The 25,569-nt window shown below is 54.4% G+C and overlaps 1 protein-coding gene across 1 annotated transcript in view; it reads left to right on the top strand.

The window, feature by feature from the left end:
* Nucleotides 1-25,569, top strand: part of SH3BP4 (SH3 domain binding protein 4) — a 76,713-nt gene that overhangs the window by 25,682 nt on the left and 25,462 nt on the right. The window contains exon 2 of the mRNA XM_081096106.1: nucleotides 10,975-11,052. The gene's annotated coding sequence lies outside the window, so the exon portion shown is untranslated. The remainder of the gene's footprint in view (nucleotides 1-10,974; nucleotides 11,053-25,569) is intronic.

The following is a 25,569-nucleotide window of genomic DNA, read 5'->3' on the forward strand; positions in this document are numbered from 1 at the left end:
TCTGATGGCTCTTGTTTTCAGATGCCTGGAGAGGCACAAAGCCCCCTACCACAGGGCGCTTGGAGGCCTTGGAGGGCAGCCGTGGACTAATGAGGAGGCTGAGGTCTGCAGAGTCCAAGGCCCACATCTCAGGACAGGGGCGGGAGCCGCAAGGGGTGGGGTGAGATCCAGAAGTCCTAACCCAGCCTGGGAGGAGAAGGCTGCCAGGGAACGCTGGAGGCCTCTGGATTTGGTTTGGCAAGAGAGGGACTTCCAGGTGGAGCCATGCTTCCAGGTCGGGGCTGGTCTGTTTCCTTGCAGGGAGGCGGGGCATTTCCGAGGCCCCACAGTGTGCCGGGCACCTGACCTGACTATTCCATGGGGTGCCCAGGGGCCAAGCCCTGTGGTCCCTAAGTCTTGAGATATATTAATAATACTTGAACATATTGGGGATGAACAGGAAACCACAAAAACCATGAACACTCCTATAGACTTGGGTAGCCACTACCCAGGCCAAGAAGTGGAACTTGACCCTTAACTTTGAAGTTCCGATGCCCCTGCCCAACCCTGCGTTCTTCCCACCTGCCTCCCCAAAATGTCTTTAATATGCGTTAAGCATTGAAGGTAGTCCTGTCTGAATTTTGTAGTTATCATTCCCTTTATTTATAATTTTACTGCAGAGCAATAAACAGGTGTCCCTATGCAATGCCATTTCTTAAAACTGTTTAACCTCTGTCTATGTAAATGGAACTGTGCTCAGTTTGTGGCTAGCCAGCTCTCACATGACCCCTAATGACTCCCACCTCCCCGTGTTTACACCCCCGGTGATCCCGCCCAGATGGGGCTGGCCTGGCAACCTGCTTCTAACTGATAGGATCCATCAAAAGTGATGGAGGCCACGCCCATGATTAGATTTCACCGGAGGCCTGTGAAAGTCCAGCTTCTTGATGACAGACTTTGTCTTGCTGGCTTTGAGGAAGCAAGCAGTCACATAGCCCCAGGAGGCAGAGAGCTGAGCCCTCAGCGGACTTCCTTTGGGGGGGATGTCTGGACTGGTGGATATGCGAAGGTATCTGACTCGGTTTTAATTTTTATGCGTTCCTTATCATTAGCCATAAACTAATGCTTATTGGCTATTCTGGTTTCTTCTCATGCAAAGATCCTTTTCATGGTGTTTGCCCATTTTTCTTCTTGAATTGTAGTCCTTTGGAATTTTCTGGAAAATAAGCCTTTTTTGGCTGTAAGCATTGCAAATGTTGCCTCCCCGTTGGTCCCCTGGCCACGTGGGCTTTAAAAATCCAATGAGGCTTGTTCTGAATTCTGTCCCAGGGTGGTAACCTGCAGGACTGTTGGTGAGGTGTTCTCATTTCTGGCCCGTGGTCCCCTCCCCTTGAGTTGACCCTGGGCCTGGGAAACTGGCTCCTGCTTATGGTAATTATTGGACGCTGCCTTCCTGTGGCGAGTCGGCTCCCTCTGTCCCCCTCTGTGGCTCACCCTCTGGTCGGGGAGTGCTTTCCTGTTCAAATACCATGTTTTGGCCCCTTAGAGAGACCAGCTTGGGCTCATCCCTTCTGCCAGCCGCTGTGGACTCCGGGGGTGACCGCGTTCCTGAAGGAACGCGGGGCCTGGAGAGAATGTGCCCAGCCATTCGGCAGGAATGCATTCCTGGAGAAAGTTAAAATTAGAAAGAGCTGCTACGTTTCCTGCCATGCCTGCCGTGGGCTTGTGTTTGTTTTCACAAGAATTCTGGTAACAATCTGCGGTCCGCGCTGGTGGAATGGGAGGTGAAGTCATGATGGAGGTGATCTGTCTCCATGGCGATCTTTGTTGTCGGAGGGCCGCAGCTTTGTTTGTGAATTCTTGAAGAATTATGCCGGAATGGAAAAATAGTATTGAGGCAACCCCTTTTTACAGCTGGCAAGAAAGATTTTATTTTTAAAAAGCTCTTCAATGAGAAGGAAATCGCACGGAGAGCACCTCTTAGTTAGAGAACTCTGGAAGGAGTGGACGTTAGCCCCGTGGGGAGCTTGCCTTCTGGTCACCCTGCCCCCGGCCAGGCCATCTCCCACCTCTCCCCTTGAGGCCGCAAGTCTTGGGAAACCCCTCTGAGTGACACAGTCTGGGGGGGGCACCCCTGTAGCCCCCTTGGGGTGCCAGGTTTAGCAAATAAAAGTGCAGGACACCCAGGAACATTTTACCCTATGGGACACACACACACTAATAAAATTGTTGTGTATCTGAAATTCACTTTCACTGGGTGTCCTGGATTTCTGATTACCAGAGACCCTGATCCCCCCTCACCCCGGCTATACTTCGATTTTGGTTTCCTGGGGGCCTGGGCCCCTCTCAGTGAGGAGGGGCATCGCCTACTCCTGCGGGCTGGTGGCACTCGTGGGCAGACCTGTGGCTTCGCTAGGTTTGTCCACTTCTGTGTTTGGACCCGTCGTCACGCTGACGCTGGGAGGGCTGCTTTCCTGCGGTGGAGACTGGCCATGCAGTCATGGACGTCCTGTGCCCAGTCAGGGCCTGACCTCCTGGTCCATCCAATGCAAGGCCCAGGAGCTGGAGGGCACTGGAGAAATGTAAGGGCTTGTTCCTCAGGGAGCATAAGTGCTCGTCAGAGACTTGGCCCCAGGGAACCGAAGGCTATGAGCTCACCTGCGTAGGTCTGCCTGCCCCGAAGTGCTGTCCTTGAGTGGGGTGGCAGAAGTGTCACTGCCACCTGGAGTCATGGTGGGTGGGAGCTGGGCCTGGAAGGAGGGTACCGAGGAGGCATTCCCTACCTACAGGAGGAGATGGGCTGTGTGTGCAGAGTTAGGGTGGGCAGCTGACCTGGCCAGAGTGAAGGAAATTGGCAGGAGGGGCTAAGGAGGCTGGGGATAGGATAGGCCAGATTGGGGAGAGCCCTGAAATGGGCAGGTGGCAGGAGGAAGCAGGCAGTTTGTGTTCGTGAGCAGAGAGGGATGTGCTGAAGGGGAGCTTGCAAGGCCATGGGCTTGGGGGAGAGAAGCACCTGGGACCACACGGGAGGCAACCCGATGTGCAGATCACAGGCCCCTGGGGACTTGGTTTTATGTTCAGGAACAGGTCTTGCTAATGGAGCATCTTGCTGTGTGCCCAGTGCAGGCCTGGGAGCTGGGATACAACAGTGAATGAGACAGGTGAGTTCCTGACGATTGCTTGGGGGGTGCCATGGCCATTTACTGGGTGCCTGCTCTGTTCCAGGTAGTCTAGGGGAGTCACCTGCCTCCATAGAGCACTTATTCTAGTAGAAGAGAAAGGAAATCACAAGCGACAAAGAATGTCAGGAGTGACATGTGAAGCCGGTGAGGGAGTGGGGGAGTGAAAGGTGTGCTGTTTTAAGTAGGGAATGTGTTGGGGTGAATGATGGCCCCCAAAGATATACACATCCTAATCTCTAGAACCTGTGACTATTAATATAATGTAATGATGTGTCATTTAAAAAAGTATTTTTATTTATTGATTTTTAGAGAGAGAGAGAGAAACATCAATTTGTTGTTCCACTTATTCATGCATTCATTGGTTGCTTCTTGTATGTGCCCTGACAGGGGATCGAACCTGGAACCTTGGCGTGTCAGGACGATGCTCTAACCAACTGAGCTGCCTGGCCAGGACCTGACAGGTGACATTTTAAAAGCCAGGCAAAGGGAGATCTGACTACAGAGGAGAAGTCCATGAGATGACGGAGACAGATTAGGGGGATGTGCTTTGCAGGTGGAGGGAGGGACCACAGGGCAGGAATCCAGGTGCTGCTAGAAGCTGAAAAAGGCAGGGAGATGGATTCTACCTTTGGAGCCTCCGAAGGAACCAGACCTGCCTATTCCTTGACTTTAGCCGGTGAAACGCGTTTCAGAGTTCTGACTCCAGGCTATAGGAGAATAAGTTGGTTTTAAGTCACCGAGCTGCTGGCATTCTGTTATAGCAGCTGCCCTGGGAAAGCAGCAAGGGGGCCTGGGGATTTGAGGGGGTCACATTTGAGCAGAGCCCCGACATGTAAGTGACTCGAGGTCACAACTCGTGGTACTCTCGGGAGGCTAGTGGGCTTCCTGCTGACACCGGGCTGGGCCCGCGGGGCCGGAACTGGGATCCAGGCCCAGCTGAGCATCAGGAATTCCTTGGGAACCATGAGCTCCGATGGCCTCTAGCCTGGATGGGAGCCACAGTGCATTTATATAGTATTTTTAATGTAAAAATGTCAGTTGCGGTATAAATATCTGTTGCTTTTTTCCAGCTTTAGTTGAGTATAAATGTATTTTATTGACGGAACAAAATACTTCTTTGGCTTTCTAAATCGGGCATTTCTAACACAGTACAATAGCCCACTGGCTTTGGGCGGCACTGACCAAGAACGTGCTCATTTATATCACCAGCCGTGTGTGTGTGTGTGTGTGTGTGTGTGTGTGTGTTTGTGTGTGTCTTGGCCGAAAGGCCCAGCATCTGGTGCCAGATTCATATTGTCCTCTTCTCTGGTCTGGGACCCGCAATGCCGAGCCTGAGGAAAGGGGGCTGATTTTGGGGGAGAGGTGGCCTCCCGAAGCAGGAGTGGGGAACCGGGAGAGTGAGATGGGGAAGGGGGAAAGCAGGGGCCAGGTGGGGGACTGAACTCATGGTCACTGTGACTGCTGGGGACCCTCTGAGGATCGTCCCTCGGCAGGACGGAAGGCTGGGCACTGACCCCAGGGCTGCCCTGGACATGGCAGACTGCACCCACCCACTTAGAGAGTGTCGGACAGGACAGGGAGGGGCTCACTGCTGTACCTGGATTCTATACCTGCGGTCTTCAAGAAGTCCAGGCTTCCCTGTTCCGGAGTCATGAGCAAGGCAGATACCGCAGCCCCACCAGCGAGAGTTCAGACAGCAAGTCCGTCTTCATGACTGTCCTCCACCCGCGAGGCAGAAGGTGCTCAGATCATCAGAGAAAGTTCCCCTGTGTTGGCGGGATGAGGGGAGCTCGGGACCAACGCAGAGGGAGCTGACTCCTGTGCGTGGCATCCTCTCTTGACACCTGTGTGAGCCCGGTCAGCCACGGTGGAACCTTCTCCGGTCCGACGAGCTCCTTCTCCATCTAGGCGTTCCCTCTCCATCGTGTTCTGTACGCATACGGGCAGCTCTGTCTCTCAGCGTCTTCGTTTTCCGCCTGGCTTACAGGCAGGCACCTGCTTTTTCTTCCTTCCATTCCAGAGGGCAGGGCACAGGGTTTTCGTTATCTTGCCAGTCCCTCTAGCTCACAAGGAGCAGAGCCCGAGGGTGACCTGTGAGATGATGGGTGACTGCTGGCGCCAGCCCCGCATCCCCTCCGAGCTAGACGAGCGCCAGCCCCGAGTGTGTGCTGCGTTTTAGCTGCGTGAACCTTTCCTTCCGGCTGACAGTGGCTTGTGTGAAGGTGCGAATAAGTCAGTATCTGGAGCAGTCCCTGGGCAGAGAGACTAATCAGGGAGGCTCAGCTGGCCCTGGTGGGAAGTGAGAACCTGCCTCTCCTCTCCCTGAAACACCTCCTGGACTGCCGTGTTCTGACCGGGTCCTGATTCCACGCGTGTTCCCACCTGTGCTCAGAAGTTCGGGGGATCGGGAGGGAAATGCCTTTCCATGCAGCCGCGGTGCCCTTTTCCAGCCTTGCTGAGCGGCTGATCTGGGATATGTACTCAGGTTAATGGACTAGGCGTTATTTGGTGCTCTTACAAAATCAGTGTTCCGCCCTTCACTGCACCACTTGGCTAGGTGTTCTAAACTGTGACGGTTACCACGGTCCTGACCGTAAGGCAGACGGAAGCCCTGTACCCCTTTCGCAAAGCTGAACGGGGGTGTGTGTGTGGGGGGGGGGGGCAGCAGGAGCTCTTGAGAGCCTCAGTCCAGGATGAATCAGGCGTGGAAGGGAATGCAGACCCATTGCAGGGCTGACGTGGGTCGCTCCAGGCTGCGTTTTTCCTTCTCTTGCCCCTTTCACTGTTGCTAGGTGAGAGGTTGCCGGGGTGAAGATTTGACCCCCAGAAAGGAGAATCCAAGAGGCCAGAAGGCTGGTGTTCCTCTTCGGACCAGCTCTTCCCACGAGGACACCCCGAGGAAGGGTTGGCGGGGGACTCTGGAAGAAAGGGACCAGCTCTTGAGCACCATGTGTGGGACCATGGGGACAGCATCGGATCATAGCGTCACCCACCCTCCCAGCGCCGGGAATATGGGTGGTCACATATTCAGTGGCGGAGCCAGGGTTGGAATCCAGTTCAAAAAGGGTCTGGGCTTCACCACACAAACTTGTCCTAAATGTTCGCAGCTCCTCAGCGTGTGTTGAGGGCTGCTTGCTCTGTGTGCGCTCCCCAGACTCACACAGAAACTCCCTGCCTCTGGCCCAAGCAGGACCCTCAGCCCCTTCCCACTTGAACAGACTCGGAAGGCTTCATAACGTCAGTCATGGGAGAAGGAAAGGAAGAAGGAAGTGCGACATTGGGACCCTGCCCAGCGCTTTGGGCCCTCCCTCGGAGACATCCTGTCTCACCGCCACCTGCCTGGTGTCCCTCTGTTTGCTTTGCACTTGACCATGGTTCTGGGTGTCGGTCACTGGTGCTGGCTTTGCCCACTACGTTGAGTGTGTGCTCCCAGCTTCCCATTTCTTGATCTCGGTCAGCCATTGAAACCTCGAGCCTTAGTTCTCTCATTTGCCAAGATGCCCATACCAGTGGCTTTCAAGGTGTGGTCCAGGGACCAAGAGCATCGCCATTGCTTGGAGTGAGGTAGACATGCAGACTTTCAGGCCCAGCCCCTACCCCTGGGCCTCTGGGGGTGGAGACCACCAGCCCTCTGGTTTAGTAGGCGCTCCGGGCCAGGAGTCGGATCGCGCCACTGTTGAGCACCACTGCCTTATTTAAGTGGAAGAAGTTTTTCGAGATTTTTACTATGTATTTGGCACTAAATAGAGGGTGTTTTATGTGTCAAAGAAAAAGGCAGAGTCTCTGCCCTCAGTGTGATCTACAGGCCAGTGGAAAACACAGAAGCGACAAAGCCACGTTGAGTGGGGGTACGCTCACCTGGGATTATGGACTGCCCTGTTTTCCTCTGGAGGAGACCGAGGCCCGGAGTCCAGGTGAGCGGTTTAGCAAACATCATGGAGCCAGTCAGGGCAGAGCTGACACAGAACCCATGGTATGACACGGGGGCGTCTCAGAAGTCCTGTGTTTGCAGCCTGCCTTCCACCACCTGGAGTCACGCACGCAGTTCCCTGACTGGTGCCATCTCCCCCGTTGATTCATGGGAGAAGGTTACGGATCAGATCGAAGGTCTGAGGACTTACCGGGAAGGTCTCCTTCATCAGCTTTTAAGTGGCGATGGTTATAACCCTGGATTTGAACCTCCCGCCCGGGTCTGGCTAAGAAACTCCTAGATTAACTGGCCAGTGAGTTGGAAAAGCTAGTCAGAGCCTGGAAGCAGGTTGTTTAAAAAAAAAAAAAAAGTGGGAAACAGGCTAATGGGCGTTTATCTTCCATCTTCCTAACATTGGGGAAGGCAGTTTCTGAGTGTCATTGGACAGTAGTGTCTTCTGTGAACTAACAAGCGTGGTCCTCTGATTTTTAAGGTAGAATCAAGCAACAGCATAAAGATGCTAGTTAAACTATCTGAATCCAGAGTTCTAGAGTTTTATTCCTCTTTCCTCCAGTGTTGAATGTGGCCCAGTGTGCCAGCCCCTTTTTAGCGTTGCACCTTTGTGGAGTCTCTCTGAAATATTCCATGTGGGTTGTCGTAGCAGCTGCTCTCACCTCACTTGTGTCCATTCATTCATGTAAGCTAAATGCATAAATATTTCTATGCCCAGGCCCACCAGGTCCAACCAGAAGGAGCACAAGCCCAAAGGAGGAGGAGGAGGAGAAAGCTACCTTCTGACCACAGGTGTCTGTGGGAGTCCACATACCTGACTCTCACACAGACAAACAGAAACCTCACCCAAGGAGGAAGGATAGTCGGTGAACTTCACCACTGACTTGATAGGTGTCAGGTGCCAGGTAGGAACCCGCAGGTGTGCAGAGTGAATGGACACACACATAAAGAAACCATTGGTGTCTGGTTGTTTGTCTCAATAAACCCTTCCCTTTTGTGCTTCATACTCAGTACAGGAGAGAGGAAAGGGTATTCCTTCTCTCATCCCCAGTGAAATTTGAAATGTTAAGTAACTATCGGAAAGGTAAGCAAACCAGTTCTGTGTTCTGCGTAAGAAAATTTCACCACATGAATCGGGTTAGATGTCAGACACTCTCACCTGGCTGTGTCATCTCCACCTGCCGAAATACTGTTTCCGCGAATAGCTTCCAAGGTGTTGGTGTTGATAGCATTAACTAGAAAGGCCATCGCCAGTCTACCCAAGTGTTACTTTTGCCATTTTCTAAGTTGGTTGTCTTAGAGTTTCTCCCATAAACAGTGAAAAACTTAGGGTCCCTGACGAGGCCAAGAGATCAATGTCTTGAGCATTACTTGCGTAAGGACTGATCATTATCAGGTATGGGGTGGGGCCCCCGGGATAGGAGCACTTCCTTGTTGACCTTGGAGCCAGCTCTGGACAGCAGTTTTGACTTGATGAAGTTTTCCCTCTGGGGCCACCTCTGTCTCCTTTTCTAGCCACACCTCACACCTTCCTGTTGTTTTCTTTCCTTCCCTATTGCCATCTCTCATGCCACCTGCCAACTAGGCCAGGAGTTGGTGTCCAGCCGTGCACCCATGGGTGCGTGCCCATGGTCCTGTGTGCCCACCATGGCCTGGCCTTTTGCCCCAGTGCATAAGGGGGTTGGTAGAGAACCTGGGGTGGCACACTTTTTCTGGAAAAGGCCAGACCAGATACTTTCGGCTTTGTGTTCTTGACGCACAAAAGAACTGTGGACAGAAGGTGAACGCTCTGATGTGGCTGTCTGTGTTCCCCATAACTTGACTTACAGACACTGCGATTTGAATTTCCTATAATTTTCACATCACGAAATATTATTCTTATTTTGAGTTTCTCCCCAATTGTTAAAAAAATAGAACATTCTTTGTTCATGGGCCTTACAAAAGCAGGTGACACATTGGACGGACTTGGCACACAAGCCAAAGTTTGCTTCTATGGGAAGGACAAGGATTTCAGGGTTCCACTTCCCCCTCTAGTTCCACCGCTGTGGCGCTTTTGGGCATGGGCGTGGTGGAGGCAGGGAGCGGCGAGGACCACTTCTTGCCTGGAGAGACTCCACCCCCAAAATTAGCAGAAGCAGGATGTGGGGACCCTTTGGCCAGTGGATCCATACGCGTCCATCATGGTGGCTTGGGAACTCAAGGACTAGGCGTAGCAGTTTTCCAGTTTTCCCAAAGTTCTCAGGCTGGTGTAGTGACTTTTGAGGAGTCACTCTTAAAAGTCAGAAGAGGAAAAAAAAGAAACACACACTCTCACTGTTGAACAAATTGGAAACACTGAAGTCTGAGGAAGCAGAAAAACACCCATAAACTCACTTCCAAGAGGCCCCTCTGTTCGGGTTTTCACTTCCTCTGGTGTGTTTTTCACTTCCTTCTCCCCTTTTAACACGATGAGGTTCCCAACAGCTCTGTCCGGGCATGAATCCTCGGACTCCCACATGCACTTGGCCGCATGGTCTGAGGTTCTCAGAATAATCCGAGTCTTCCTTGGACCTGTGAGCAGTACGGTGGACACGTCCAAGATACACCGATGTGTGGACAGTGGCCCCTTGTTTCCGTGTCTTGAACATCCAGTCCCCCCCGCTCCCTCCCCCCGCCCCCATTTCTCCGTCTCCTTCAGGATCTGCTCTCTTGTCCTGTCAGAGTGTGTTTTCTCGCGTTGTTGCCTTTTCCGTGGAGTTCACTGGCTGGGATAAGCCTGTCCCCGCCGCCTGTGGGGTTTCTCTCGTCGCTGGGCCTTCGGGAGGTCTGTCTCTACTGCGAGGTGCGCTGTGTCCGTGCGAGTTGGTCTTTCCTTCTGACTGGTTTCCTGCCCGCCCGCCCGCCCGCCCGTCATTCCGTGCATCTGGAATTCATTTCACTGCTGACGCCCCGGGGGAAACGGTGTCCTGAAAACTGGCCAGCTGTCCCAGCCTCACGGGGTAATCCTCGCCTGCTTGCGATACTCGTTTAATGGCATGTGAAATATGTATCTGGAGGGGGGCTGCTCTGGGCGGTCTGTTCTCGGGGGCGGGCACGGTTTGCAGGCTGTGAGGCCTTGATTGAGGGGAGGTGTGCAGAGTGAATCCGCCTCCCCTTTCACAGCCTGGCCAGGTCCAGGGCTCCTCGAAAGCCCAGAGCCCCTGTGGCCGGCCCAGATGTCGGCCTGAGTGCAGGGAGCTAAGCGGGGACTCAGGGTGGTGACCTTCAATCCCGCTCCTCTCTGTCATCGTCACACTTGTTTATGGAACCTGCCACAGGCGCGGGCTCTGTACTTCACACGTTAGTGCTCTGCAACGGGACCACCTCCTGGTGACCCCACCACGTGGGGAGGGAGCCCCACTGCTGGCAGGCGATTGGAGTGTGTCTTTAGGGTTCAGCTGATAAGATTCTTCTGCTGAGGGAACACTGCCAGTCTTTGCAGCAGAAGTAACAGCAGGGTAAGGAAGGCACAGGAGCTCTGACTGGGCTCGGTCTGTGGGGACACTGTGGGGACCAGCTCTGAGGCGGGCGCGTGGGCAGAGGAGAGCAGGCTGCCCTGCGGTCTCAGCAAAGCCCTTCGAGACCCAAGGAGCTCCGACCTGGGAGGTCCTGGAGTTCTCAGGAGTTGAGCAGGTGAGGGTCTGCCTTCTCTCCCTGGGACAGGGCAGTTCGAGGAGAGGGTCCCGCCGGCCACATGCCCAGCGGCTGGCATGGAACGGCACCTGGGCGCCACCTCGCAGGGTCCACCACTGCCCTGCCTGACCACGGAAATGCTGCTGCTCTAGCTTTGGGAGAGTCTTGGAGGGAAATAGAGACGTGGGTTTGGGGCTGAGCGAGACCCAATCTTGGTCACGGTTCCCTCTTGTCTTGCAGCATCTCCCTTCTTCTCTGGAGGCAAGGCCGGGTCCTGGGACTCCACCTCTGACGTCGGGAGCTGGTGGCCTGTGGCAGGTAAGCGATGCACACAGGGTGTTTGAATGAGCCGCTGTCCCTGCACCCGCTGTGTGGAGGCAACTGTGTCCCGGCCGAGGTGCACAGACCTGTGTGGGGAGAGGAGCCCCGCGCACGTGCGGAACAGCTCAGGAGGGAGAAGCAGCTTCCGGAAGCTTCCGGCGGCCCTTGGCATTTCAGGGCACGGCTCTGTCTTCACGGGAAGGCCAGACATCGCCGGTGGGCCTGGCACCACGGAGTTCCCAGAACAGCTCCCCGTTTCTGTTTACTTTCTGTGACTTCCCCTCTGTTGCCACCAATGGAATGTTCTCGCTCTACCCAGAATGAGACAGAGCCCAGGTTGGCTGTCCTGTTGTGTTTGCACAAAGGAGTTATTCTTATAACGTAAGAGATTATGCGCTCCCAAACAATGGCCAGAGAGCTCCATGTGGCCCTGTGGTTCCGGGTCACCCCCGCTGGGGCTCTGGGAAAACAATAGCAGAAAATGTTAAAAGGAAGCACTAGCCAGGTTCATGAGGAAGAGCTGGAGGCAGTTGGCACTCGCAGCAGAAAAGAAAGAGAAAATGCTACCCTTTCCCTGGTAGAATGTTCTGGGGTATTTTCTTGGCTGCACTTTTTATTCTCTGGGCGATAGAAGGAAACCGCCTTTTGTAAAGCCAGTGGGGTGAGATCGTCAGCTAACATGCCACAGCCTTCGTGTGCTCAAAAACAACGGCAGAGTCTTTCCCCCCTGGGTGAAAGGTTTGGACAGAATCATAATGGACATTTGCATAATCCCGGGCAGTGGCGGGATTTGAGAGGGAACAGCTCCCTGGAGCTTCCTTTCAGGTCCTGTTCGAATACTAAAATCCTCTCCCCATCAAGTGGGCACCTGAAATATTTCAGGTTTTCCTTTAAGCACACCACCCTCTATTCAGCTGGGGGAGGAGATTTTGCCCCAATGTTCTTCTCCCCACTTTTATGTCACTGGTCTTTGTTTGCCTTATGGCCTGTGCTTTAGGATAGAAAGAATGTTAGGGACAGAAAGAATGTTAGGGACTTTTTTTCAGGTTACAGCCTGGGGGCTTTTATTAGTGAAGAATTCGGTAGTCTTCTGGGCCCAGGGTCAGTCCTCACTGCCACTGAGGTCCCAGGGACTTAAAATACTTCTGCCCAGGAAGCAGCCTCCAGCAGCCCTGGCCTTATAAGTGCAGCCCCCTGGCCGAGGCTGGCTGCGGTCTGTTTGGGTGGTGGTGAAAGCCAGTGAAAGGCATCCACATTCCTCGCATTCTTCTGGCCTGGCATTGGCGAAATTACTGGGGCTTTTTAAATCAAACACAAGTATGCAGCATGACTCTTCTCTCTAGATATACTCGAGAGATACCAGTGGGTTGTGTGGTATGACCTGTCTCACCCCACATGGTCTCATGAGGCACAGCTTGTTCGATGCAAGTCCCCTATTGGACTGGACAGGAACAGGTTCATGGGGGCCCTGCCTGGGACCCCTCCCTGGCTCCAGTGGCTCCCAGGCTGCCATTTATGTGGTTTGCTTTCTCTGGCCCTGAGCCAGATGAACCAGAGCAGCAAGACTTCTGAGAAGAGGAAACAGGAGGGTGAGACGGGGCCTGGCCATCTAGGGATGAGCCAGAGCGGTGCCCTCTGTCTCTATCTGAGCATAAAGGGCTCCGGGAGCCTGGAGAGGGAGGGTCACCTTTACCCGCCATGGAGTTGGCAGAGTGGACGGGTGTCTCAGCATGAAAGAGACCGGCCCTCATTATGGCAAAAAAAATGTCATCTTGACACATTTGGCCAACTTTTGTGGCTTTTCCTCCCAGGAACATAAATGCCATGTTTTCTCTGTGCTTAATAGTCAAGATCTGATTTGTCTCAAGTTCTTTGTGAGATGGAGCTTCCCAGGATTTCAGTTTCTATGTCTAGAGTTTTGCCGGTGCCTAGTTTTTTTGTGATTGGCATGTAATTCCTGCAACTTTAGCTTAGGTGTTCTAGTTCAGGTGTCCACGCTGCTGCTCGGATGCCGATCCAGTTGAGGGAGCAGGAAGGGGCTGACTCCAGTGCCCTGCCCTTTAAGACCAGGATCAATGATGGATATAACTGGAAATAACACAACTTGCCCTGAGAGCTATTTGGGGGAGACCCATGGCTCTGCGGGTGCCTGTGAAGGTGGGAGCTCCAGCCAAGCACCTGCTCACTGCATGTCGTGTCTACTCCAGTCCTGGGATACTGTGCATCCTGCCCATTTTACAGATAACAACTGAGGCTCAGAGAGTTCAAGATCAGAGGGTTATTACAATGAGTCGCAAAGACCAGGCCTAGAGCTCGAGGAGGAGTGCCCCAAGCTACTCCTTTGCTGCCTCCCTTACCTGGCCCCTAGGAGGACACATGAGCTATGTGGGCACTGTCCCCAAGGCCAGCATCGGCCAACAGAAATCAATTCTGAGCCACAAACGTGAGCCACACACCTACTTTTTAGAGTAAAGATAAACAGATGAAATTAATTTTTGTTCTCTCAGAACTGTAAGTTTATTTGAAAATCAAGGATACAGTTAAGACCTGTCCCCACTCTGAAGGGGTGGCTGGCTGGGCACCCTGACTGGTCCACAGGGAGAACTAACAAACTTTTGCTCTTCTGGGGTTTCAGACTGGGGACTTCCAGACTTTCCTGGTGGTGTGTTTTTGTTCTGTTTATGTGAATTTCACACAATATTTCCAATTAACCATTTTGAGATGTACGATTTGTTGGCATTTAGTGCGTTCACAGTGTTGTATCCACCACCATCGCATTTTTCGTCACCCCAAAAGGATGCCATGCCCATTCGTCCCTCCCAGGGCACTCTCCCCTCGTTCCTTGGCGTCGCTTTTACTCTGGTCTGTATGTAGGGGACATCCCAGCTTTCAGGTGTCTTTGGAACTGAGCGGCTGAGGCCAGGTGACATCCAGGCCTGCATGGACCATCACTGGCCAGGTGACCCAGAAGCACCGATGCCGCACCTGCCAAGGCCTGCCTGGGCCCCGCATGGGGTCAGCTCTGTTGATGTAACCTGTCCAAACCTGTAGAGAAGTTTTATAAAAATCTACTGGAGCCAAACAGAGGACACATCTGGAAGCAAGATCTCAACAGACTGAGAAAACGCTTCATTCGAATGTCAATGTGCAGTTTCTTTTACGCATTTAGGATTAAGGAATGAAGGAGGGAACGTAGGAAGAGTTCATGAAGTAGGGAGAAAGCAAGGCCAGATTGGATTGCGGATTGGTGGTTAAGGCTTATTTCAAAGGTGAGTTAACCTAGATGCACAGAAACAATGGATAGGGCTGGCTTCAGGCCAAGGTAAAGCATTTAGAAGTTATAGGCCAGGGGCATGACTACCCACCATGACCTGTCCCGTTAGGAATTTATGATCGGATCACCCTGTGGAATCCCTTTGTGTCCACAGGTCCGACCTCCTCAAGACCTGAGAGAGGGGAACCTTGCAGCCCTGCATGAGCCTAAGACATTACTTGGCCCCTTTTCCAACCCTTTATTAAAATGCCTCACCTGTGGCTGCTTCAGTAAGTACAAGGCTGCCATTGGATGAGTGAGGTCATGAGCCCCAAAATGTGAAGCCCAGGGCATGTGAACAGACCAGAAACCTGAGCCGCCTAGCTGCCCCCAGCCACAGGCCACACTAAAAATGGCATTTGTGTTCTTAGAAGCCTTGTGTTTTGGCCTGGTAGCTACCCTGCCTTTTCATCCTCCTTAAAGCAGGCCATGTCATGAAGACAATGAGAAATGTGTAGCATACTTGAGGCTTTGGAGATAAAAGGTGTGAATGAAGAAAGATTCTACCATTGTTTATTTCAAGAGCCTTCCAGTCTCTTACTGAAACCTACTTAGACTCACAAAGAAGTTTTCAATCTAATCAGAAACCCCAGTTTTCCTGTCTCTGCCTGGAGTTTCCCCCCTTTGTTTGTGCATTACTTCAAGTTGCCTGGGCAGGCCGCTGTTATTTAGGAAGGGCAGAGAGAATGCGTTTCATCTTTGGGTCAGACAAAAGGCCCAGAGCCTACAGCCTTGGCCTTGCTTTCAAATGAATTTCAGTTGTGAGCACATAAGCACACTTTGCATACATTGGTTTCCTGGCCCTCAGTTTCCTCATCTGCAGAAACGGAGCTCGTGCCTCAGAAGTTTCTCAAGGATAAGAAGAAATGAGATCAGCATGCAGGCTTGCTCCGGAAAGGAAAATGGGAGGGTTACCGGAGAGAGTCAGACCTAGCACAGCAGTCCGGGGAGGACCTGGAATTTGAGAACTGAAGCTGCTCTTTAGGAATTGTGCTTCTCCCTGGTCACCTGGCTGCTGCTGCTCACCCAGCATGCACCTAGCCCAGGAATGGCCTGCGGCCCCAGCCACAGCAGCCCTGGACCACTTGTACCTACAGTTCCCAGCTCCCAGCTCTCAGGAGAACAGGGTTGGGCTGGGTCAGCAGGCAGTTTGTGGATCTGTGTCCATTGCTGGTTGATTGTGGGGAGGGGACAGGGCCACCGGGGTGTCCAGGCAGGAGCGTCCCTGCAGGAGGGAGTGATGGCCGTTGTTTCTCCTGCTAAGGGAGGAGGTGGCATGCTTCATAACCACCTGGGCTTACTGCAAGCTTTCCATCCCTCCTGCCTCCCTCGCTGCCCCTTCCCTCTGATTTTCCCATAGCCCCATCCTGTGGGCAAGCCATGTAGCTTCTCTGGGACTCCCTTTTCTCGTGTCATTGTTGAGGGCCCCAAATGGTAGCCCAGTGGCTCCTTTGTGATGTGGTTGAGGGGGCGGCCCTGGCCCTGACAGTTCGGCTCCTGCCATTTCTGAAGCACACTGCCCTCCTGACCTCAGGTTGCCCCAGGGGTCCCAAAGGTCCAAAGAGGCATTAACACGACCCACTGGCCAGAGTGAATTACCCGGACGGGGGCCCTCTTGCTTAGTGGCTCACATCTGGCCTCGGGGAGGGCTGGGCAGAAGGAGCAAGAGGATCTTCCTGGCGTGCGTGCTCCGATGGTGTTTGCAGGAGGGACCTGTGGGGTGGACAGAGGTCCTGGAGCCACACGTGTGGTGCACCCAGTACCCCCCTCCACTCGATTCAGGGTGGGGAGGGACTTGAAAGGCCGCTGAGCCAAGCTGTGCATTTAGCAGAGGAAGCCGGCTTACATAGCTAGTGGCTGTCCGAAGTCACACGGTATCTTCCTATTACAGGTCACCATCCGCGACCCACCAGGTCAGGGTCAGCCCACTCTGCCGTCAGCGCCTGGCAGGGTCTGCCTTGCTGTGCCTGTGTGGCGTGCTCCTCGCCCTGGTTCCTGGACAGGGATACCTTTTCTTCTCCCACCTCCCCATCCCAGGCAGCCCTGGACTTTGCGCTCAGTAAATACGGCTCAATTCTTTTTCCTCCTTTGTCGTCGCCCATAAATCCTGCTTACACTCACTGTGCCTACACATGAGCTGGGGTGTGTGCTCTCGTTTCTCCTGGTTCGGATGCAATTAGAAAAGTCCCTGTCCAGGCGCGTTGCTCCAGGGGCCACAGTGCCTGAAGTCTCGGTCAGCACCTCTGACCACCCACTGCATCCTGGCCGTGACTGGGGTACCGTCTGCCTTTTATGGTTTCTTCCCCTTACTGAACCGGCTCCCCTGCTGACTACATGTGGGCTTCTTTCTCTGTCCTGATTATAACAAAACTATGCCTCCATGCATATAGTTTTTAAATAAAGCTATCTTTTCAGACTGTGCATATGCATGACATTTTAGCCCCGGGTAGGTTCCACTGGACGCACCCTAACTTAGGATGTCACCTGTGACCTTGCTTCTTTATAAAGATTCTTTTTTTAAAAATATTTTATTGAACATAAAGTTACTCATTTTAAAGTGTCACAATTTAATGGGATTTAGTATATTCACAGAGCTGTGCAGCCACGCCCTCCACCTATTTCCTAAAGGAGACCCGTGAGCAGTCGGTGTCCCTGCCTGCCCCACCCTCTGGCAAACGCTCGCCTGCTTCTGTCTCTGCGGATCTGCCTGTTGTGGATTCTTCTTGTAAATGGAGTCATACATACAATACGGGACTTTTGTGATTGTCTTCTTCCACTCGTCATGTTCCCAGGGCTCCCCCATGTTGCGGTGTGGGTCAGAATTTCCTTCCTTTTTGTGGTAACACTCTGCCGTAAGGATGGACCGCCTTCTGTTGGTCTCCTGACCCACCAGTGGGCTGTTTCCACCTTCTGGCTCTTGTGAATAGTGTGGCTGGGATTCGTTGTGTTTGGGGTCCTACTTTAATTCTAAGAGCTGTTGGAGAGACCCCTAGCTTTTGATCGCCCCCCCATGCCCGTCCCCAGTGTTTTCAAACCCCCAGAAGCCAGTGTTGACCTGTGTTGACATCCCCCTCGGTGTGGACCAGCTTGGGTCGCTGTCGCAGAGGCCAGCTTGCTGTGGTCTCTGTGGATTCACTCGGCTGCGTGTTGACACAGCAATGCCAGGAACAGTGAGTCACCTGCGGGAAGTGCTGCTCGCCGAGGGGGTGTCCGCAGCGGGCCTGGCCAGGTGTTTCTCCAGGTGTGGCCCCTCGGTCACCTGCATCAGGATCACGCGGGAGGCTTGTTTTGAGAAAACAGGCTTCTGGGCCTCTGTGCTGGCTGCTGTGGGTCTGTCCCTCTGTCCCTGTGTCCCTCGAAGCTTTTCCGCACCTGCTGTGGGTAGATGTGAGTGACGGTAGCAGGTGGGGCTCCCTTGCCTCCTGGTAGGATCGGCCAGGCAGGGAGAGAACAGGCCGGCTCTGGTCTCCCTGCAGGGGAGCCTGGAACTATCTCCATTGCCACCTGTCTCCCCAGGTTCCAGTCTCCGCTGTCCCCTTCCCTTCACTCCTGCTGCTCTGCACCCCACCCACACCCCTGTAAATTGCCCCTTTATTAAGCTCTTATAAAATGATGCTAATCTTAGGGCATGGTCCCATTCCTGTTGTGACTCTGAGTGACAGCTCAGCCTGTCCCTACCCAGTGAACCTGCCACTGCAGGGCCAGAAACCTGCACCCCTCAGGCCCCGAAATCCTCCGAGCTGGGGGACCACCAGCCAGTGGGTCCCTGACATTCTCTGCTTCTTTGTGTCCAGACCCTGGACCCACCACTCTTGTCCTGCTTCTGCCTTTTGGAGCATCTGTCAGGACAAGAAACGTTTACTGAACGTTCCTGGCACTGGCTTCTGCAGGTTTAACACACATCTTACAGGCAGGACTTGGGGGTGGCCAAGGAGAGGAGAGAGAGAGCCTGTTGGCTTTGGGTGACTCACCCTGGAGCCCAGCCACTTAGCTGCCTTCCAGGGCTAGGAATCCCATGGCTGTGGCCCCTGCCTCTGTCGCTGGGAGTTGGGGGAGGGGTCCCTGCAGCTGCTCACACCTAGGCCTCTGGCTCCAGCCTCTAATCCTGTCCTGGGCTGCAGGCGTGGAGGAAACCTGAGAAAGCTGCCCCTGCAGGCTCAGCAGTGCTGGCCCGCCTCCTCCCACCGAGGGGCGGACAGGGAAGCACAGCAGGTGGCATGGGAACCCAGCCTGGTGTCCCTGTCCCTTCCTGCTTTGTTCCAATAGGGCCTTCCTTCTTCTTTCTTTCCTCCCTCCGCACTTCCTTCCTTTTTTCCTTCCTTCCTTCCTTCCTCCTTTTGGGATGGATGTGTTCATATTCAGAAAATCTCAGGTGGGCCACTTGCTGCCTTCGAGGTATTAGACCTAAATTCATGGGTTTTAGTAAAAATGGATCAGTCAGAAATCGGTGGAGTCACATGTTTATGGGAAATGTATTCCCTTTTCGTTGTAGTAGATTTTTAACTGTTACAAAAACATTCCAGAAAGAGAAGCCAGGGGGTGAGGGCAGCCAGGACTGCAGGGTGCTCACAGCCAGCCACCCCAGCTGCAGGCCACCTCACTCCACACTGTCGCCAGGGCTGTTGGCCTGGGTTCCTGTGGACCAGCATCAGTAGGGCGTGAGCCGCCCAGGATGGGAGGCTGGGCTGCGCTGCAGGCTTCTGTAGGTGAGGTTTCGTTGGACCCCAGCTGTGCCCCTCACCTGCTGTGGCTGGGTTTGCCTTTCAGAGGCAGAGGCAACTGGTTCCAGTAGAGGCCAAATGGCCCACAGAGCCCAAAATAGTCACCGTCTGTCCCTTCGGCGTCAGCAGGGGACATCTGGCAATGTCTGGAGACATTCTGGTCGTCAGGACTGGGGTATGGGTGCTGCTGGCAGCTGGCGGGTTGAGGCTGGGGTGCACAGAGTGGCCCCCACAGAAAGGTGACCAGCCCCCGAATGTCAGCAGTGCCAAGGTTCCGACACGCTGTTCTCTGGGGAGTTTGCTGTTTCGGCTGGAGAACTAACTGGTGCGGGGAAGGAGGCGTCGAGGATGAGTGGTCTGGGCGGTGCCCTCTGCTAGGATGGGGATGTGGGAGTTTGGCAGGCTGGGTGGGTGGTGAGGCCGGGTCTGGGGGCCAGGCCTGGGGGCAGCTGTTGTGTGCATGGTGCTGGGGAGACAGAGCTGCCCCGAGAGACATGGGCTTGGGCATCGCAGAGACTAGGCAGCCCGTAGCTCCGTTCCCTAGGGTGCCCTGACTGGCCCGGCCCCTGGGAGAAAGTCTCAGTGAGGAGCAGAAAAGCAAGGACGGATTTGGGGGACACTGGACACAGTCCAAGGACAAGAGATCTCTGAAGGAAGGCGGGAAGGACCAGCCATGGGGGTGCAGCAGAGTCACCCACAGAGCAGTCAGTGGTTAGAAAGCTGCCAGGTAAGACCCGCACAGGAACTCCCCCTTAGGTCGAGTGGCTGAACAGCGTGTCTTCCAGGGGAGCTGGGGGCAGGGCCTAGCACAGTGGTTCTCAACCTTCCTAATGCCGCGACCCTTTAATACAGTTCCTCATGTTGTGGTGACCCCCAACCGTAAAATTATTTTCGTTGCTACTTCCTAACTGTAATTTTGCTACTGTTATGAATCGTAATGTAAATATCTGATATGCAGGATGTGTTTTCATTGTTACAAATTGAACATAATTAAAGCATAGTGATTAATCACAAAAGCAATATGTAATTATATATGTGTTTTCCGATGGTCTTAGGCGACCCCTGTGAAAGGGTCGTTCGACCCTCAAAGGGGTCGCAACCCACAGGTTGAGAACCACTGCTCTAGGATGAAGAGCATGGAGCAGCCCCTGCATGAGGGCACCAGAAAAGGCTGCCTCCTCTGCCCTCCTCACCGGGCATAGCCTTGCTGCTGCCCTAGCAGGAGGAAGCCGTTCCACAGCAGGATGCTTAGGAGCTGAAGGGAAGGAGCCCAGCTTCCAGCCTCCTCCAGAGCCCCCTGCTGGGGAGCCGGCCTGGCCCGCCCTGCAGGGAAGGAGGCCCCAGCTCAGGGCTGCTGCCTTCTAGGCTGAGACGGTGGTGATGGACAGCACAGCCTTCCTGCAGAGGAGGGGCCTGAGACCAGGTGTCACTAACAGTGGGCGGGACATCGGGTGTGAGCCATGGCAACCTGAAGCCGAGGACAAAAAGCATTCCAGGTGGCGCCCCTCTCTGCTTGTGGGTAGTTCTTTTCTCCTGGTTCTCATTCTCTGTATAAATCATCGTTCTCAGGTACTTTGTGGTTGGAGGTGGAAGCAAAGGCTCTCCCACTTGTCCTGGGTTCTGGCTGTGCCCTCTGGCTCCAGGTCACACTGGCTCCCGGTCACGTGCATCTCCTGGCGTCCCTGGCAGAACTGCTGGGAAACACCGAATTATCAGGAGGCTGCACTCCCTGTCCTGTGGGAAGCCTGGGGTTTCGGTTCAAGTCCACCTTTTCTCTTCCTGGTACAGACTTGTAGCAGAAGGGTGATTCACACGGGGTTTGCTAATGTATGCGTTGGTTTTAAAAAACAGTGAGGCAAACGTTCCGAGGGCCCTGTCAGCTAGCTCTCCCACAGTGTCTACCGTGGGGGTCCCCCAGGTCCTGGTCTCCAGGCGCCGCTGGGCTGACATTTGCCCAGCCGGACAGATGGAGGGACAACTCGTATCCTCACAGTTGTCTAGATAGGAGCTGATCCATCTGGTCCTGGAGCTGGGCTCCGGCTGTAGGCCCGGAGCCACTCGGCCCTGCCGCTCAGCAGCTGGGAGCCTTGGACAAGTTGCCTGCTTCTCGCCCCTCAGTGTGTAAAATGGAGTTAGTGATCGTGTCTGTCTCACTGGGTGGCTGTGTCAGTGCCATTCACGATCACATGGAAAGCACTGAAGATAGTGCCGGATGCACTCGGGGTCCAACAGGTGTGGATGTAGCGCCCCCCTTGAGTCCAGTGTGACCTCAATCTTAACTTGATCACATCTGCAAAGATCCTGCTTCCAAATAAGGTCAAATTCGCAGGCATTGCGTCATTGGGGTACCACTGACCTGACGACAGCCGTGTGCTTGCTGTGTTGCCTGTGGGAGGGTTTCTGTTGTCGTTCCTGCCTGTGTCTCCATTTCTGTGAGCTGCAAGGAGCAGGAGTGGTCTTGTTTCCCTTTGTGTTCATCAGCAGCTCACAGAGCGTGGCAAGCACTCAGTACCTATGTAGTAAATGACTGAAATTAAGGAAGGTGCCCCTTCGGATCACCTGCCCTAGAAGGGCAGGAGGAAGCTGCAAACTTAAGTCCTGCTTTGGAGAAGCAGCCTCACTCACATACAGTGAGATGGGAGCCACTCCGAGCCCTTCCTTGGTTTAACACTACTTACTGAGCGATTGTCTCTGTGTGCCAGGCACTGCAGGGGGTGCCGGGATGCTGACAGACTGAAGTCCTTGCTGACCGGGAGCGTATGGCCTGGCTGGAGAGACACGGCTAAATAAGCAGTCACAGTCCAGTCATTAGGTCTTATCGTGGGGGACCCTGGGGCACCAGGGCTGTCGACCACAGACATGGCGCTGACTCAGAGGGGACCTTAGTGGTGTCAGGATGGACATCCGTGGACACTGGCAGCGTCCCCTCTGCCCTGGCATGGTGTCACAGGCATCGGCAGCTGCTGTGAGCACCTGTGGGAGCTGGTGGGCATAGAGGCCCCTGGGCCTCTGGGGATGGGTGCATCCGAGGTCCCCCATGTCATAATTCGGTTCAGTGATTGACAGCCTCAGCCAGTGGCTCAGGGTCCTCACCAGACAGGCAGGTCATTGGAAGAGGCTCTGTTTGTGCCGGTTGAATAGGGGATCCCTGAACATCTTTTAATGGGAGCTGAGGTGGAGTTCCCTGCCAGGTTTTCCCTGTTATTGCTCTCTCCTGTGTGAGTGTGTCTGTGTGTGTATGTCTGTATGTGTGTGTATCTGTCTGTGTGTATCTTACACAAAGAAAGATCTACAATGTGTTTGCACCTCCTGTTTCTAAGTGGGGCATGGGACCGACTCCACTAGAAGATTGTTCTTTTCAACCAGTGGTCCATGTGCCGCAGGCCTGGCCTCGTCCCAAGGCACGCTCGGGTTCGGTTCTCCGGGCCTCTCCTGATACGGCGAGGTTTCCAGGTGCCTGGCTGTGTACCCAGGTGGTCTAGTTGGTAAATCGTCCAGGAGGAACCTCGGTTAGGCTCGTGCGGTGAGGCCTTTCTGCATGCAGCAGTGACCACACCCGGACCTGAGCTCCAAGGCCTTCCAGGCCATGCATGGGCTCCGGGGGTCCCTCCAAGGCCTTCACTCAGGACGAAGTTGCCCATGGTGAGCAGAGCTCACATACTCAGTCTGCACCGATAGAGGACTCGCCACTTCGAGAGTCCTGCATGTGCTTGGTGCGCGGCTACAGAAGAAGTTGGCCTATGGAGTGAGGGTGGTGGGTGTGCTGACACAGGAGCTCCTGTAACATCCGGAAAGTGCTACTGCCCTTTTCGGGTTTTGTGGTGGGGGTCGGGGTCGGGGTCGGGGTCAGGGTCAGTGACAGCACAGCAGTGTGGGGAGTTGGTGGAGGATGGACGGGTTTGGCCAGGCGTAGCAGGGCAGAGAGAACCCTCAGGCGGGGGGAGCGGCAGGCCTGGCCGAGCGTGCTGAGTCTGGGTTTCTGGTGGGAGGTTAGGTCGGTGCCGCAGCAGTGAACATAAGGACTGTTGCAGTTGGGGGTTGGGTGGGAGACAGTGGGAATGATGAAGCAGATGGCAGTTTGGCTGCTGAATGAGTGGATTTTCTTTTTTGCAAGGAATGAAAATATGCAGATAGTGGGGGGTTTAGAGGGCCTTGGAGAAGGGCCAAGGCCTCACAGGTAGAGACAGTTTGGTTGGGTCTAGGGGAGGCCAGGAGGAGGATGTCTTGGACCACCGTCTGCACTGAGACTAAGGGACCTGGGTTCTAAATGGAGTGGTAGATTCTCGGTGGGTGGGTGAGTGGGCCCAGCCTGCACAGTGATCTCTGTCCTGTCTTGAAATGAGAATTATGCAAGAACTTCTTAAAAGTAAAAGTATTGCCTAAAGACTTCCCCAGATGGTTACATCAGACCCAGGTTGAGAAGCTGTTCCTTGGCAGCCCTTTGGGGCATGGCGTGCGGGTGTGGCTGGGAGGTGGAGACTGGCCTGGCCCTGACGGGAAATGGGGGAGAAACGAGCCAGGAAGTCGAGCGGCACTCCAGCCAACGGCTCAGGTTCAAAGGGCGAATAACTACACGGGTAATGGCCCTCACCAGGACAGTGATCCTTCGCAGGGGCCATTCTGCCCCCGGGGACCCCTTGGCAATGGCTAGAGACAGCTTGGGTTATCTGGGAACAGGGATGCCCCTGCCTTCGGGTGGGCAGAGGCCAGGGGTGCTGCCAAACGCCCTGCAGTGCACAGGGCGGCCCCCACCAAAAATGATCTCCTCCGGGATGTTTGTGGTGCCAAAGCTGGGAAACCCTGACATGAGGGCTGTTGCTGAGCACAGGGCGTGGGGCAGCGGGTTCTGCCCACACACTTTGAAGAGGTGGATAGTATCGTTGTCCCCTTTTTATAGATGAGGACATGGGGACACCAAGCAGTTGAATAACTTGCCCATCTGAGGCATTTCAAACTTGGAGCAAAGTGACACTGTTGACTGACGAGGAGAGCATTTAAGCCGGAAGGTGGTGCTTTGGTTCTGAATGGATGTGGACTCCTCCAAGTAGGAGTGCAGAGCCTGTGTGGTTTGTAGGAGCCTGAGTTCGTTTGAGTCTCTGGCACACGGCTGTTTGGGGACACCCGTGCTGTGCCCATGCGTCCTCGTTCTGCAGGTAAGACAGTGAAGAGGAGTGATCGTGGCATGCGTACAATGTGCTCACCTGGTCTGGCTGATTATACTGTCCTCCTGGCTCCGGTGGCATAAACAGGCTCAGAGCGGCTAAGGAACACGTCCGAGAGCACGCAGCTGGCCTTGGCGCTCGGATCTGACTCCAAAACCCTGTGTCGCCTTCTTTGTGCCATGTCACCTGCCCAGGTCAGTCCCCAGTGCAGCCTGAGGAGGAGGAAGAGGATGGTGACATGTAATAACTTACTGAGCATCAGGTGGGGACTCTGAGGGCCTCCCAGGCAGGGAGCAGAGCTGGGCCCTCCCAGGTCTCGGCAGGCTGGCGGCTGGATGCTGAGCGTGCAGACCTGCAGTGTCTCATCTTTGTCGGTGCGGGGATGAAGTGACCCGCTTAGCTCCCAGGCTGCTGAGGGGTCGGCCTGCTGGGGAGAGGACAGCACGCATGTACTCACAGTAACATCCTGTGTTCCCCAAACAGCCTTTTCTTCCCTGGTCTTCCCAGAAGTATTATCCCAGGGCCCCTGAGGGTGAGATTCCGTTTGTGCCAGAAGAGACATTAAAGCCCTAAGAGCCAAGGAACGGGTTGCCTGGCCCGCTCTGTCTGCCCTCCAGGCCTGAGCTCTCCCAAGTGCCCGTTCCGAGGCAGATGGTCACGTCGCATCCTCGCTGCCGTCGAGCGGGAACCTGGTGCCTGGGGCTCTGCTCCGTCTCCATGCTTGTGCAGAGCCCCAGTTTTACCTGGTTGCCACGAAGAGAGGCCTTGGCAAGGCTCTTGCGGTGACCTGTGCAGAGGCTTTGGATGCAGAGGTGCCCGTTGCCTGCCAACATCCCGATATTCGTCCTTCAGGAATGTGGCGACCAGAGATTGGCAGTGGCCTGCGTGCTGGGGATCTTAGGAAAGGATGTTCCAGAAGTATGGAAGCAAGATCCCATTTCACTATAGAGGTCTGACCCTCCATTTCATTTGCTGCTTGGAGTTCCGGTTGTATTAGATGTGACAGAAAAGAGCGAGCTGGGAACAGGTGTAGCAGCAGGCAGGAGGCCACACCTGCGGAGAGGAGGAGAGCGAGGTTCTGAGAAGACAAGCTTGCGTCCAGACCTCTCCCTTCCCGTGTCTGGCGGGAGGGTGAGACTGGGGCTGTCATCACGAAGTGCCGCAGACTGGGCTGCTTAAAACAACAAGCGTTCATTCTCACCGTCCTGGGGGCTGGAAGTCCAAGATCAGGGTGGGAGGTACCGTGTGGTACTGTTCCTTCCGGAACTGCCTGATGTGAGGGCAGCGAACATAAGCCCCCAAAGCCTAATTTTCTCTG

Source organism: Myotis nattereri (genome assembly GCF_964212035.1).
Source record: "Myotis nattereri genome assembly, chromosome: 7".
Taxonomy (NCBI): domain Eukaryota; kingdom Metazoa; phylum Chordata; class Mammalia; order Chiroptera; family Vespertilionidae; genus Myotis; species Myotis nattereri.